This window comes from Lissotriton vulgaris, chromosome 8 (assembly GCF_964263255.1).
Source record: "Lissotriton vulgaris chromosome 8, aLisVul1.2, whole genome shotgun sequence".
Lineage (NCBI taxonomy): Eukaryota > Metazoa > Chordata > Amphibia > Caudata > Salamandridae > Lissotriton > Lissotriton vulgaris.
The window spans coordinates 153,731,426-153,743,647 of NC_141696.1; the positions used below are offsets into that span (position 1 = coordinate 153,731,426).

The 12,222-nt window shown below is 44.1% G+C and overlaps 10 non-coding genes across 10 annotated transcripts; all 10 read right to left on the reverse strand.

Annotated features, from left to right (window-relative positions):
* Positions 1-393: 393 nt before the first annotated feature.
* TRNAM-CAU (transfer RNA methionine (anticodon CAU)) lies at positions 394-476 on the reverse strand. The gene has a single exon. It is a non-coding gene; the product is annotated as a tRNA-Met (tRNA).
* A 632-nt stretch (positions 477-1,108) lies between these two features.
* Positions 1,109-1,191, reverse strand: TRNAL-UAG (transfer RNA leucine (anticodon UAG)). Its single transcript has one exon. It is a non-coding gene; the product is annotated as a tRNA-Leu (tRNA).
* A 2,013-nt stretch (positions 1,192-3,204) lies between these two features.
* On the reverse strand, positions 3,205-3,287 carry TRNAL-UAG (transfer RNA leucine (anticodon UAG)). The gene has a single exon. It is a non-coding gene; the product is annotated as a tRNA-Leu (tRNA).
* Positions 3,288-4,311: 1,024 nt separating this feature from the next.
* TRNAL-AAG (transfer RNA leucine (anticodon AAG)) lies at positions 4,312-4,394 on the reverse strand. Its single transcript has one exon. It is a non-coding gene; the product is annotated as a tRNA-Leu (tRNA).
* A 906-nt stretch (positions 4,395-5,300) lies between these two features.
* Positions 5,301-5,383, reverse strand: TRNAL-UAG (transfer RNA leucine (anticodon UAG)). Its single transcript has one exon. It is a non-coding gene; the product is annotated as a tRNA-Leu (tRNA).
* Positions 5,384-6,407: 1,024 nt separating this feature from the next.
* On the reverse strand, positions 6,408-6,490 carry TRNAL-AAG (transfer RNA leucine (anticodon AAG)). The gene has a single exon. It is a non-coding gene; the product is annotated as a tRNA-Leu (tRNA).
* A 906-nt stretch (positions 6,491-7,396) lies between these two features.
* TRNAL-UAG (transfer RNA leucine (anticodon UAG)) lies at positions 7,397-7,479 on the reverse strand. The gene has a single exon. It is a non-coding gene; the product is annotated as a tRNA-Leu (tRNA).
* Positions 7,480-8,503: 1,024 nt separating this feature from the next.
* On the reverse strand, positions 8,504-8,586 carry TRNAP-AGG (transfer RNA proline (anticodon AGG)). The gene has a single exon. It is a non-coding gene; the product is annotated as a tRNA-Pro (tRNA).
* A 191-nt stretch (positions 8,587-8,777) lies between these two features.
* Positions 8,778-8,860, reverse strand: TRNAL-CAG (transfer RNA leucine (anticodon CAG)). Its single transcript has one exon. It is a non-coding gene; the product is annotated as a tRNA-Leu (tRNA).
* Positions 8,861-9,492: 632 nt separating this feature from the next.
* Positions 9,493-9,575, reverse strand: TRNAL-UAG (transfer RNA leucine (anticodon UAG)). The gene has a single exon. It is a non-coding gene; the product is annotated as a tRNA-Leu (tRNA).
* Between the last annotated feature and the right edge of the window lie 2,647 nt (positions 9,576-12,222).

Genomic DNA, 12,222 nt, shown 5'->3' on the forward strand with positions numbered 1-12,222 from the left:
ATTGGGCAAATTAATTTGCAGTTGAAACTGAAGTTTGTTACTTATTCAGATATTATATGCACTGCCAATTTTTAGCTGAGATTCTAAAAGAACTCAGAGACAAAATAGACTTAAAGTTTTGTCAGAAGTGGGATTCGAACCCACGCCTCCAGGAGAAACTGCGGCCTTAACGCAGCGCCTTAGATCAATCGGCCATCCTGACCACATTTGCTTGATCATCTACAGAGAGGGAAAGATATTGTGAACCAAAAAAAGCACACATCTTAGGTCATGAGTGGCTAGAGCAAGAAAAAAACTCACTGCACTTTTCCAAGTAGACAACCATATAAGCCGATGTGAGGGAAATGATCAGATTTTTTTTCTCTCAAGAAAAAAGTAGAGTAAACACACAATTGTCAGAAGTGGGATTTGAACCCACACCTCCAGAAGAGACTGCAACATGAACGCAGCACCTTAGACCACTCGGCCATCCTGACTTGCATTTGTGGAACCTTCAACAGGCCAGACAGCCATGCAAGTGGGGTACCGAAAAGGCATGCCCTCAATTTATTTATCCTATTATAAGTACTTCCAACAGATCTTTGAACAATCCATAGAGAGCAGTACCTATGAAGAACTCTTTAGACCTTTAAGGCGTACAAAGAGAAAGTGCTATTAACCAGCCACTTGAAAGGCCCAAAGCTGCTTTGAAATTGAGTCAACAGCCACCTCTTGGCTAGCTAAAGCAAATTCAACAAGGAATTTCAATGTCACAAGATAGGGTGGAATACGCAAATCTAAGCAGCCCCTGATCACAGCCCTGAGGAAATTGCCGTAAGTGTGCTGGAGTCCAACTGTCTACCAGATGCTAGGCATTCTTCCATATTTGCATGGCCTGTCTGGCCAGGGCATACAAGAGCATGACTCTTCCAGATGAGCTCTTACATGGGTCCTATGCTCATATAGTAAGGACTGCACTTTGTCAGCAAGACTTTATACAACCGAAATATATGAGAAACCCCAGCTCTCTTGACTAGATGAGGACGGAATCACATCCCAGGTGAAGACCAACAGATGCAACTTCCATCAGATGTTAACCTGAAAAAGGAGATTACATCTCCAAAAGTCATGTCAGAAGTGGGATTCGAACCCACGCCTCCAGAGGAGACTGCAGCCTAAACACAGCGCCTTAGACCACTCAGCCATCCTGACAGTGCAGAGTCTTAAGAAATGTATAAAAGTCACTCAGAAATTTCTGCCTCCATGCAAGCCTGAAATAATTTAAACCTTCAAACACAAGGTGCAACTTTATGCACAGGACAATAAACACAGAAGATCACATGTGAAAGCATTTCATTTCACAGGTGTACCATTTTTATGCTTTTAGAATACCTCATACCTCTCACCAGCTATTTAGGGTCCTGTATCCTACTCACAAAATTACCTTGCCTGCGACCTCTCTCTCTACACAAACAACTACTGCACAGGAAGTAGGAAGGCAGAAGGTGGGGCATATTATGCAAATGTATGCTGTCATTGTGCCTTGCAGATTCATGCAGGATTTCTAGATCCTTGCTGGATACAAGAGAGCAGACCTTGTTTCAGATCAACTGTCCCTAGCAGGGAACGTCTGAGCACATGCAGTCTTTTGCTCTCTAGCCCCTGGCCTGGGACTTACCCTCACTGGCTGAGGCGTGAATTTCTGCATACCAACGTTGCATAGATGGTACGTTTGTGGTCGGTTTGGGATGGGTGGGAGGTCAAAAGCAGGGAAAAGTATGTCGCCTTCACTTCTAGTCTCCTCTTCTAGGCCTACCTGCCGTTCACTCACTCTGTCTTTGTTTCATTCTCTCCTTCCTCAACACCCCTTCTCACTCACTCGCTCTATCACTTGTGCTCTTTCCCCTTGCTCTGCATTTCATAGTGGAAACATCTCTTGAATGGAGCATTAGAAAATGAGGTTACATAAAATTAACAATCTACTTATTGGAAACCAAAAATATCACAAGACTGAATGTAACCCATTTCATTAATAAAAGGGACTTTTTAAGCACCCCCCAAAAAACACATAAAACACCACGAGTGCTAGAAGAATATTATACGAGCTTGAAGACAGAATTGGGCAAATTAATTTGCAGTTGAAACTGAAGTTTGTTACTTATTCAGATATTATATGCACTGCCAATTTTTAGCTGAGATTCTAAAAGAACTCAGAGACAAAATGGACTTAAAGTTTTGTCAGAAGTGGGATTCGAACCCACGCCTCCAGGTGAGACTGCGGCCTTAACGCAGCGTCTTAGACCACTCAGCCATCCTGACCACATTTGCTTGATCATCTACAGAGAGGGAAAGATATTGTGAACCAAAAAAAGCACACAACTTAGGTCATGAGTGGCTAGAGCAAGAAAAAAACTCACTGCACTTTTCCAAGTAGACAACCATATAAGCCCATGTGAGGGAAATGATCTGATTTTTTCTCTCCCAAGAAAAAAGTAGAGTAAACACACAATTGTCAGAAGTGGGATTTGAACCCACGCCTCCAGAAGCGACTGCGACCTGAACGTAGCGCCTTAGACCACTCGGCCATCCTGACTTGCATTTGTGGAACCTTCCACAGGCCAGACAGCCATGCAAGTGGGGTACCGAAAAGGCATGCCCTCAATTTATTTATCCTATTATAAGTACTTCCAACAGCTCTTTGAACAATCCATAGAGAGCAGTACCTATGAAGAACGCTTTAGACCTTTAAGGCGTACAAAGAGAAAGTGCTATTAACCAGCCACTTGAAAGGCCCAAAGCTGCTTTGAAATTGAGTCAACAGCCACCTCTTGGCTAGCTAAAGCAAATTCAACAAGGAATTTCAATGTCACAACATAGGGTGGAATACGCAAATCTAAGCAGCCCCTGATCACAGCCCTGAGGAAATTGCCGTAAGTGTGCTGGAGTCCAACTGTCTACCAGATGCTAGGCATTCTTCCATATTTGCATGGCCTGTCTGGCCAGGGCATACAAGAGCATGACTCTTCCAGATGAGCTCTTACATGGGTCCTATGCTCATATAGTAAGGACTGCACTTTGTCAGCAAGACTTTATACAACCGAAATATATGAGAAACCTCAGCTCTCTTGACTAGATGAGGACGGAATCACATCCCAGGTGAAGACCAACAGATGCAACTTCCATCAGATGTTAACCTGAAAAAGGAGATTACATCTCCAAAAGTCATGTCAGAAGTGGGATTCGAACCCACGTCTCCAGAGGAGACTGCAGCCTAAACACAGCGCCTTAGACCACTCGGCCATCCTGACAGTGCAGAGTTTTAAGAAATGTATAAAAGTCACTCAGAAATTTCTGCCTCCTTGCAAGCCTGAAATAATTTAAACCTTCAAACACAAGGTGCAACTTTATGCACAGGACAATAAACACAGAAGATCACATGTGAAAGCATTTCATTTCACAGGTGTACAATTTTTATGCTTTTAAAATACCTCATACCTCTCACCAGCTATTTAGGGTCCTGTATCCTACTCACAAAATTACCTTGCCTGCGACCTCTCTCTCTACACAAACAACTACTGCACAGGAAGTAGGAAGGCAGAAGGTGGGGCATATTATGCAAATGTATGCTGTCATTGTGCCTTGCAGATTCATGCAGGATTTCTAGATCCTTGCTGGATACAAGAGAGCAGACCTTGTTTCAGATCAACTGTCCCTAGCAGGGAAAGTCTGAGCACATGCAGTCTTTTGCTCTCTAGCCCCTGGCCTGGGACTTACCCTCACTGGCTGAGGCGTGAATTTCTGCATACCAACGTTGCATAGATGGTACGTTTGTGGTCGGTTTGGGATGGGTGGGAGGTCAAAAGCATGGAAAAGTATGTCGCCTTCACTTCTAGTCTCCTCTTCTAGGCCTACCTGCCGTTCACTCACTCTGTCTTTGTTTCATTCTCTCCTTCCTCAACACCCCTTCTCACTCACTCGCTCTATCACTTGTGCTCTTTCCCCTTGCTCTGCATTTCATAGTGGAAACATCTCTTGAATGGAGCATTAGAAAATGAGGTTACATAAAATTAACAATCTACTTATTGGAAACCAAAAATATCACAAGACTGAATGTAACCCATTTCATTAATAAAAGGGACTTTTTAAGCACCCCCCAAAAAACACATAAAACACCACGAGTGCTAGAAGAATATTATACGAGCTTGAAGACAGAATTGGGCAAATTAATTTGCAGTTGAAACTGAAGTTTGTTACTTATTCAGATATTATATGCACTGCCAATTTTTAGCTGAGATTCTAAAAGAACTCAGAGACAAAATGGACTTAAAGTTTTGTCAGAAGTGGGATTCGAACCCATGCCTCCAGGAGAGACTGCGGCCTTAACGCAGCGCCTTAGACCACTCGGCCATCCTGACCACATTTGCTTGATCATCTACAGAGAGGGAAAGATATTGTGAACCAAAAAAAGCACACAACTTAGGTCATGAGTGGCTAGAGCAAGAAAAAAACTCACTGCACTTTTCCAAGTAGACAACCATATAAGCCCATGTGAGGGAAATGATCAGATTTTTTCTCTCTCAAGAAAAAAGTAGAGTAAACACACAATTGTCAGAAGTGGGATTTGAACCCACACCTCCAGAAGAGACTGCAACCTGAACGCAGCACCTTAGACCACTCGGCCATCCTGACTTGCATTTGTGGAACCTTCAACAGGCCAGACAGCCATGCAAGTGGGGTACCGAAAAGGCATGCCCTCAATTTATTTATCCTATTATAAGTACTTCCAACAGATCTTTGAACAATCCATAGAGAGCAGTACCTATGAAAAACTCTTTAGACCTTTAAGGCGTACAAAGAGAAAGTGCTATTAACCAGCCACTTGAAAGGCCCAAAGCTGCTTTGAAATTGAGTCAACAGCCACCTCTTGGCTAGCTAAAGCAAATTCAACAAGGAATTTCAATGTCACAACATAGGGTGGAATACGCAAATCTAAGCAGCCCCTGATCACAGCCCTGAGGAAATTGCCGTAAGTGTGCTGGAGTCCAACTGTCTACCAGATGCTAGGCATTCTTCCATATTTGCATGGCCTGTCTGGCCAGGGCATACAAGAGCATGACTCTTCCAGATAAGCTCTTACATGGGTCCTATGCTCATATAGTAAGGACTGCACTTTGTCAGCAAGACTTTATACAACCGAAATATATGAGAAACCCCAGCTCTCTTGACTAGATGAGGACGGAATCACATCCCAGGTGAAGACCAACAGATGCAACTTCCATCAGATGTTAACCTGAAAAAGGAGATTACATCTCCAAAAGTCATGTCAGAAGTGGGATTCGAACCCACGCCTCCAGAGGAGACTGCGGCCTAAACACAGCGCCTTAGACCACTCAGCCATCCTGACAGTGCAGAGTCTTAAGAAATGTATAAAAGTCACTCAGAAATTTCTGCCTCCATGCAAGCCTGAAATAATTTAAACCTTCAAACACAAGGTGCAACTTTATGCACAGGACAATAAACACAGAAGATCACATGTGAAAGCATTTCATTTCACAGGTGTACCATTTTTATGCTTTTAGAATACCTCATACCTCTCACCAGCTATTTAGGGTCCTGTATCCTACTCACAAAATTACCTTGCCTGCGACCTCTCTCTCTACACAAACAACTACTGCACAGGAAGTAGGAAGGCAGAAGGTGGGGCATATTATGCAAATGTATGCTGTCATTGTGCCTTGCAGATTCATGCAGGATTTCTAGATCCTTGCTGGATACAAGAGAGCAGACCTTGTTTCAGATCAACTGTCCCTAGCAGGGAACGTCTGAGCACATGCAGTCTTTTGCTCTCTAGCCCCTGGCCTGGGACTTACCCTCACTGGCTGAGGCGTGAATTTCTGCATACCAACGTTGCATAGATGGTACGTTTGTGGTCGGTTTGGGATGGGTGGGAGGTCAAAAGCATGGAAAAGTATGTCGCCTTCACTTCTAGTCTCCTCTTCTAGGCCTACCTGCCGTTCACTCACTCTGTCTTTGTTTCATTCTCTCCTTCCTCAACACCCCTTCTCACTCACTCGCTCTATCACTTGTGCTCTTTCCCCTTGCTCTGCATTTCATAGTGGAAACATCTCTTGAATGGAGCATTAGAAAATGAGGTTACATAAAATTAACAATCTACTTATTGGAAACCAAAAATATCACAAGATTGAATGTAACCCATTTTATTAATAAAAGGGACTTTTTAAGCACCCCCCAAAAAACACATAAAACACCACGAGTGCTAGAAGAATATTATACGAGCTTGAAGACAGAATTGGGCAAATTAATTTGCAGTTGAAACTGAAGTTTGTTACTTATTCAGATATTATATGCACTGCCAATTTTTAGCTGAGATTCTAAAAGAACTCAGAGACAAAATGGACTTAAAGTTTTGTCAGAAGTGGGATTCGAACCCACGCCTCCAGGAGAGACTGCGGCCTTAACGCAGCGCCTTAGACCACTCGGCCATCCTGACCACATTTGCTTGATCATCTACAGAGAGGGAAAGATATTGTGAACCAAAAAAAGCACACATCTTAGGTCATGAGTGGCTAGAGCAAGAAAAAAACTCACTGCACTTTTCCAAGTAGACAACCATATAAGCCCATGTGAGGGAAATGATCAGATTTTTTCTCTCTCAAGAAAAAAGTAGAGTAAACACACAATTGTCAGAAGTGGGATTTGAACACACGCCTCCAGAAGAGACTGCAACCTGAGCGCAGCGCCTTAGACCACCCGGCCATCCTGACTTGCATTTGTGGAACCTTCCACAGGCCAGACAGCCATGCAAGTGGGGTACCGAAAAGGCATGCCCTCAATTTATTTATCCTATTATAAGTACTTCCAACAGATCTTTGAACAATCCATAGAGAGCAGTACCTATGAAGAACTCTTTAGACCTTTAAGGCGTACAAAGAGAAAGTGCTATTAACCAGCCACTTGAAAGGCCCAAAGCTGCTTTGAAATTGAGTCAACAGCCACCTCTTGGCTAGCTAAAGCAAATTCAACAAGGAATTTCAATGTCACAACATAGGGTGGAATACGCAAATCTAAGCAGCCCCTGATCACAGCCCTGAGGAAATTGCCGTAAGTGTGCTGGAGTCCAACTGTCTACCAGATGCTAGGCATTCTTCCATATTTGCATGGCCTGTCTGGCCAGGGCATACAAGAGCATGACTCTTCCAGATGAGCTCTTACATGGGTCCTATGCTCATATAGTAAGGACTGCACTTTGTCAGCAAGACTTTATACAACCGAAATATATGAGAAACCCCAGCTCTCTTGACTAGATGAGGACGGAATCACATCCCAGGTGAAGACCAGCAGATGCAACTTCCATCAGATGTTAACCTGAAAAAGGAGATTACATCTCCAAAAGTCATGTCAGAAGTGGGATTCAAACCCACGCCTCCAGAGGAGACTGCGGCCTAAACACAGCGCCTTAGACCACTCGGCCATCCTGACAGTGCAGAGTCTTAAGAAATGTATAAAAGTCACTCAGAAATTTCTGCCTCCATGCAAGCCTGAAATGATTTAAACCTTCAAACACAAGGTGCAACTTTATGCACAGGACAATAAACACAGAAGATCACATGTGAAAGCATTTCATTTCACAGCTGTACCATTTTTATGCTTTTAGAATACCTCATACCTCTCACCAGCTATTTAGGGTCCTGTATCCTACTCACAAAATTACCTTGCCTGCGACCTCTCTCTCTACACAAACAACTACTGCACAGGAAGTAGGAAGGCAGAAGGTGGGGCATATTATGCAAATGTATGCTGTCATTGTGCCTTGCAGATTCATGCAGGATTTCTAGATCCTTGCTGGATACAAGAGAGCAGACCTTGTTTCAGATCAACTGTCCCTAGCAGGGAACGTCTGAGCACATGCAGTCTTTTGCTCTCTAGCCCCTGGCCTGGGACTTACCCTCACTGGCTGAGGCGTGAATTTCTGCATACCAACGTTGCATAGATGGTACGTTTGTGGTCGGTTTGGGATGGGTGGGAGGTCAAAAGCAGGGAAAAGTATGTCGCCTTCACTTCTAGTCTCCTCTTCTAGGCCTACCTGCCGTTCACTCACTCTGTCTTTGTTTCATTCTCTACTTCCTCAACACCCCTTCTCACTCACTCGCTCTATCACTTGTGCTCTTTCCCCTTGCTCTGCATTTCATAGTGGAAACATCTCTTGAATGGAGCATTAGAAAATGAGGTTACATAAAATTAACAATCTACTTATTGGAAACCAAAAATATCACAAGACTGAATGTAACCCATTTCATTAATAAAAGGGACTTTTTAAGCACCCCCCAAAAAACACATAAAACACCACGAGTGCTAGAAGAATATTATACGAGCTTGAAGACAGAATTGGGCAAATTAATTTGCAGTTGAAACTGAAGTTTGTTACTTATTCAGATATTATATGCACTGCCAATTTTTAGCTGAGATTCTAAAAGAACTCAGAGACAAAATGGACTTAAAGTTTTGTCAGAAGTGGTATTCGAACCCACGCCTCCAGGTGAGACTGCGGCCCTAACGCAGCGCCTTAGACCACTCGGCCATCCTGACCACATTTGCTTGATCATCTACAGAGAGGGAAAGATATTGTGAACCAAAAAAAGCACACAACTTAGGTCAGGAGTTGCTAGAGCAAGAAAAAAACTCACTGCACTTTTCCCAGTAGACAACCATATAAGCCCATGTGAGGGAAATGATCTGATTTTTTCTCTCCCAAGAAAAAAGTAGAGTAAACACACAATTGTCAGAAGTGGGATTTGAACCCACGCCTCCAGAAGAGACTGCGACCTGAACGCAGCGCCTTAGACCACTCGGCCATCCTGACTTGCATTTGTGGACCCTTCCACAGGCCAGACAGCCATGCAAGTGGGGTACCGAAAAGGCATGCCCTCAATTTATTTATCCTATTATAAGTACTTCCAACAGATCTTTGAACAATCCATAGAGAGCAGTACCTATGAAGAACTCTTTAGACCTTTAAGGCGTACAAAGAGAAAGTGCTATTAACCAGCCACTTGAAAGGCCCAAAGCTGCTTTGAAATTGAGTCAACAGCCACCTCTTGGCTAGCTAAAGCAAATTCAACAAGGAATTTCAATGTCACAACATAGGGTGGAATACGCAAATCTAAGCAGCCCCTGATCACAGCCCTGAGGAAATTGCCGTAAGTGTGCTGGAGTCCAACTGTCTACCAGATGCTAGGCATTCTTCCATATTTGCATGGCCTGTCTGGCCAGGGCATACAAGAGCATGACTCTTCCAGATGAGCTCTTACATGGGTCCTATGCTCATATAGTAAGGACTGCACTTTGTCAGCAAGACTTTATACAACCGAAATATATGAGAAACCCCAGCTCTCTTGACTAGATGAGGACGGAATCACATCCCAGGTGAAGACCAACAGATGCAACTTCCATCAGATGTTAACCTGAAAAAGGAGATTACATCTCCAAAAGTCATGTCAGAAGTGGGATTCGAACCCACGCCTCCAGAGGAGACTGCGGCCTAAACACAGCGCCTTAGACCACTCGGCCATCCTGACAGTGCAGAGTCTTAAGAAATGTATAAAAGTCACTCAGAAATTTCTGCCTCCATGCAAGCCTGAAATAATTTAAACCTTCAAACACAAGGTGCAACTTTATGCACAGGACAATAAACACAGAAGATCACATGTGAAAGCATTTAATTTCACAGGTGTACAATTTTTATGCTTTTAGAATACCTCATACCTCTCACCAGCTATTTAGGGTCCTGTATCCTACTCACAAAATTACCTTGCCTGCGACCTCTCTCTCTATACAAACAACTACTGCACAGGAAGTAGGAAGGCAGAAGGTGGGGCATATTATGCAAATGTATGCTGTCATTGTGCCTTGCAGATTCATGCAGGATTTCTAGATCCTTTCTGGATACAAGAGAGCAGACCTTGTTTCAGATCAACTGTCCCTAGCAGGGAACGTCTGAGCACATGCAGTCTTTTGCTCTCTAGCCCCTGGCCTGGGACTTACCCTCACTGGCTGAGGCGTGAATTTCTGCATACCAACGTTGCATAGATGGTACGTTTGTGGTCGGTTTGGGATGGGTGGGAGGTCAAAAGCAGGGAAAAGTATGTCGCCTTCACTTCTAGTCTCCTCTTCTAGGCCTACCTGCCGTTCACTCACTCTGTCTTTGTTTCATTCTCTCCTTCCTCAACACCCCTTCTCACTCACTCGCTCTATCACTTGTGCTCTTTCCCCTTGCTCTGCATTTCATAGTGGAAACATCTCTTGAATGGAGCATTAGAAAATGAGGTTACATAAAATTAACAATCTACTTATTGGAAACCAAAAATATCACAAGACTGAATGTAACCCATTTCATTAATAAAAGGGACTTTTTAAGCACCCCCCAAAAAACACATAAAACACCACGAGTGCTAGAAGAATATTATACGAGCTTGAAGACAGAATTGGGAAAATTAATTTGCAGTTGAAACTGAAGTTTGTTACTTATTCAGATATTATATGCACTGCCAATTTTTAGCTGAGATTCTAAAAGAACTCAGAGACAAAATGGACTTAAAGTTTTGTCAGAAGTGAGGAAATATAAATTTTTGGTCATGTTATGTTCCCTAGCGCGTACCCCACCGACTCCATGTACCAGCTTAAAGTGCATGTAACTTCCCTCCTGTACCAGTTATGAAGACGCAAATACATTTGCGTCCAACGTTAACTTGTCCTCTTTCAGATCCACCCTGAATGGATTATATAGTCCTTTCCTAAGTATGTTATGCCACCGTCTTTTTGTAGTACACTTTACATGTTTTTCCTGCTCTGACAGAGTAGGCCCTGAATTTCTGCCATCGAGCCTCTTTCCTGGCTCCTGACTCTGACAGCCTCTGCCCAGGCTACCTCTGTACCCGTGAACTCTGACTTACTTTCAGCGCGGCCCCTCGCGCTCAGCTCAGCCTGCTTTCTGCCAAGACTGACTATAACCTTCGAGTTATCTGTTCCGCTCCTCGAGAATGCATTCCTGCCTACTAGCTGCAGTAAACATCCTCTCCAGCTGCTGAGCCAAAGGGCCGACCTGTCTCAATGCAAGTAATTCATAGCCTCTGTTACCATGCTTCCATGGAAGGCCCCGTGCCCCACGCTTCTCATGTAGACACTTAGGCGCTTATACACGCATCCACAGTTAGCATAGAATAGCTTCTGCCCTAGAGACCTTTCCGCCCAGATAGTATGGTTCCTAAACATCAGATATCAGATACGGTAAAAGTACAAGTTGATCTGACATGCCAGACTTCTGTCTCTTTCCGTCAGTGTAAATGTCAAGTCCCCTGCACCCCGTCAATCACACGTCATGCAGCTGCGCGCGCATCCAAGCTTCCGATTTCTGCTGACACTGCAACAATTCTGTTAGCACCACCCCTTGGTGCCACCCACTTGCGTCACCTATCAGTGACGTTTCTAGCACACACCTCTGATTCACGCCTAGTTTACGCCTCTTGATTACGTACTAGTAACACGTGCATACTGTTATCTTGTCTTCTCTCAGCTGTTACGCCTCTTACATTACTTCTTATGGTATAAAACAAGTATATAAGCTATGTAATGTCAATAAAGTTTGCTCTATCCCTTCTGACACCCCTGTGGTGGTCAGAACATGATATCCTGGTCTTGACCATTCCTTTATGAGGAATAAAACCCTTAGAAACTCTAACACCACGGACTCTGTCTTTTTTCATCCGATCTGAGTTATTATTGATTAAGTACTTACCTGCATAGAAATTAAGAGAGTAAATTAATTATTTACGTCATTTTGGCGCCCGAACAGGGACCCCTCCCCCACCTCACGCGCCGGTTGGCGCATTGCAAGCTCTGTCCCCTGCCGTCAGTTAGACGGAACCTACGCGTACCGGCAGGATTTCCTGCATCTCCCTCTGACCCAAGGAGGTGACGAAGACTGCGATCAGTGCCCAGACGAGGCGGTGAGGAGTGCGGAGGATCCCGACCAGAGCCTAGCCGAAAGAAGCAAGGTCCGAGGTGTCAAGAGGCCCACCAGGTTTCCGAAGTTTTCCGAAGGTTACCGAGGTTTTCCGAAGTTTTCCGAAGTACCGAGTCGAGTCCAGTCGAGTTTTCCGAGGCTTTCTGTTTCCGTGCTTCCCGGTGAGTACCATTGCTGGGTCGTATCTAGACGGGTTTGGGTAC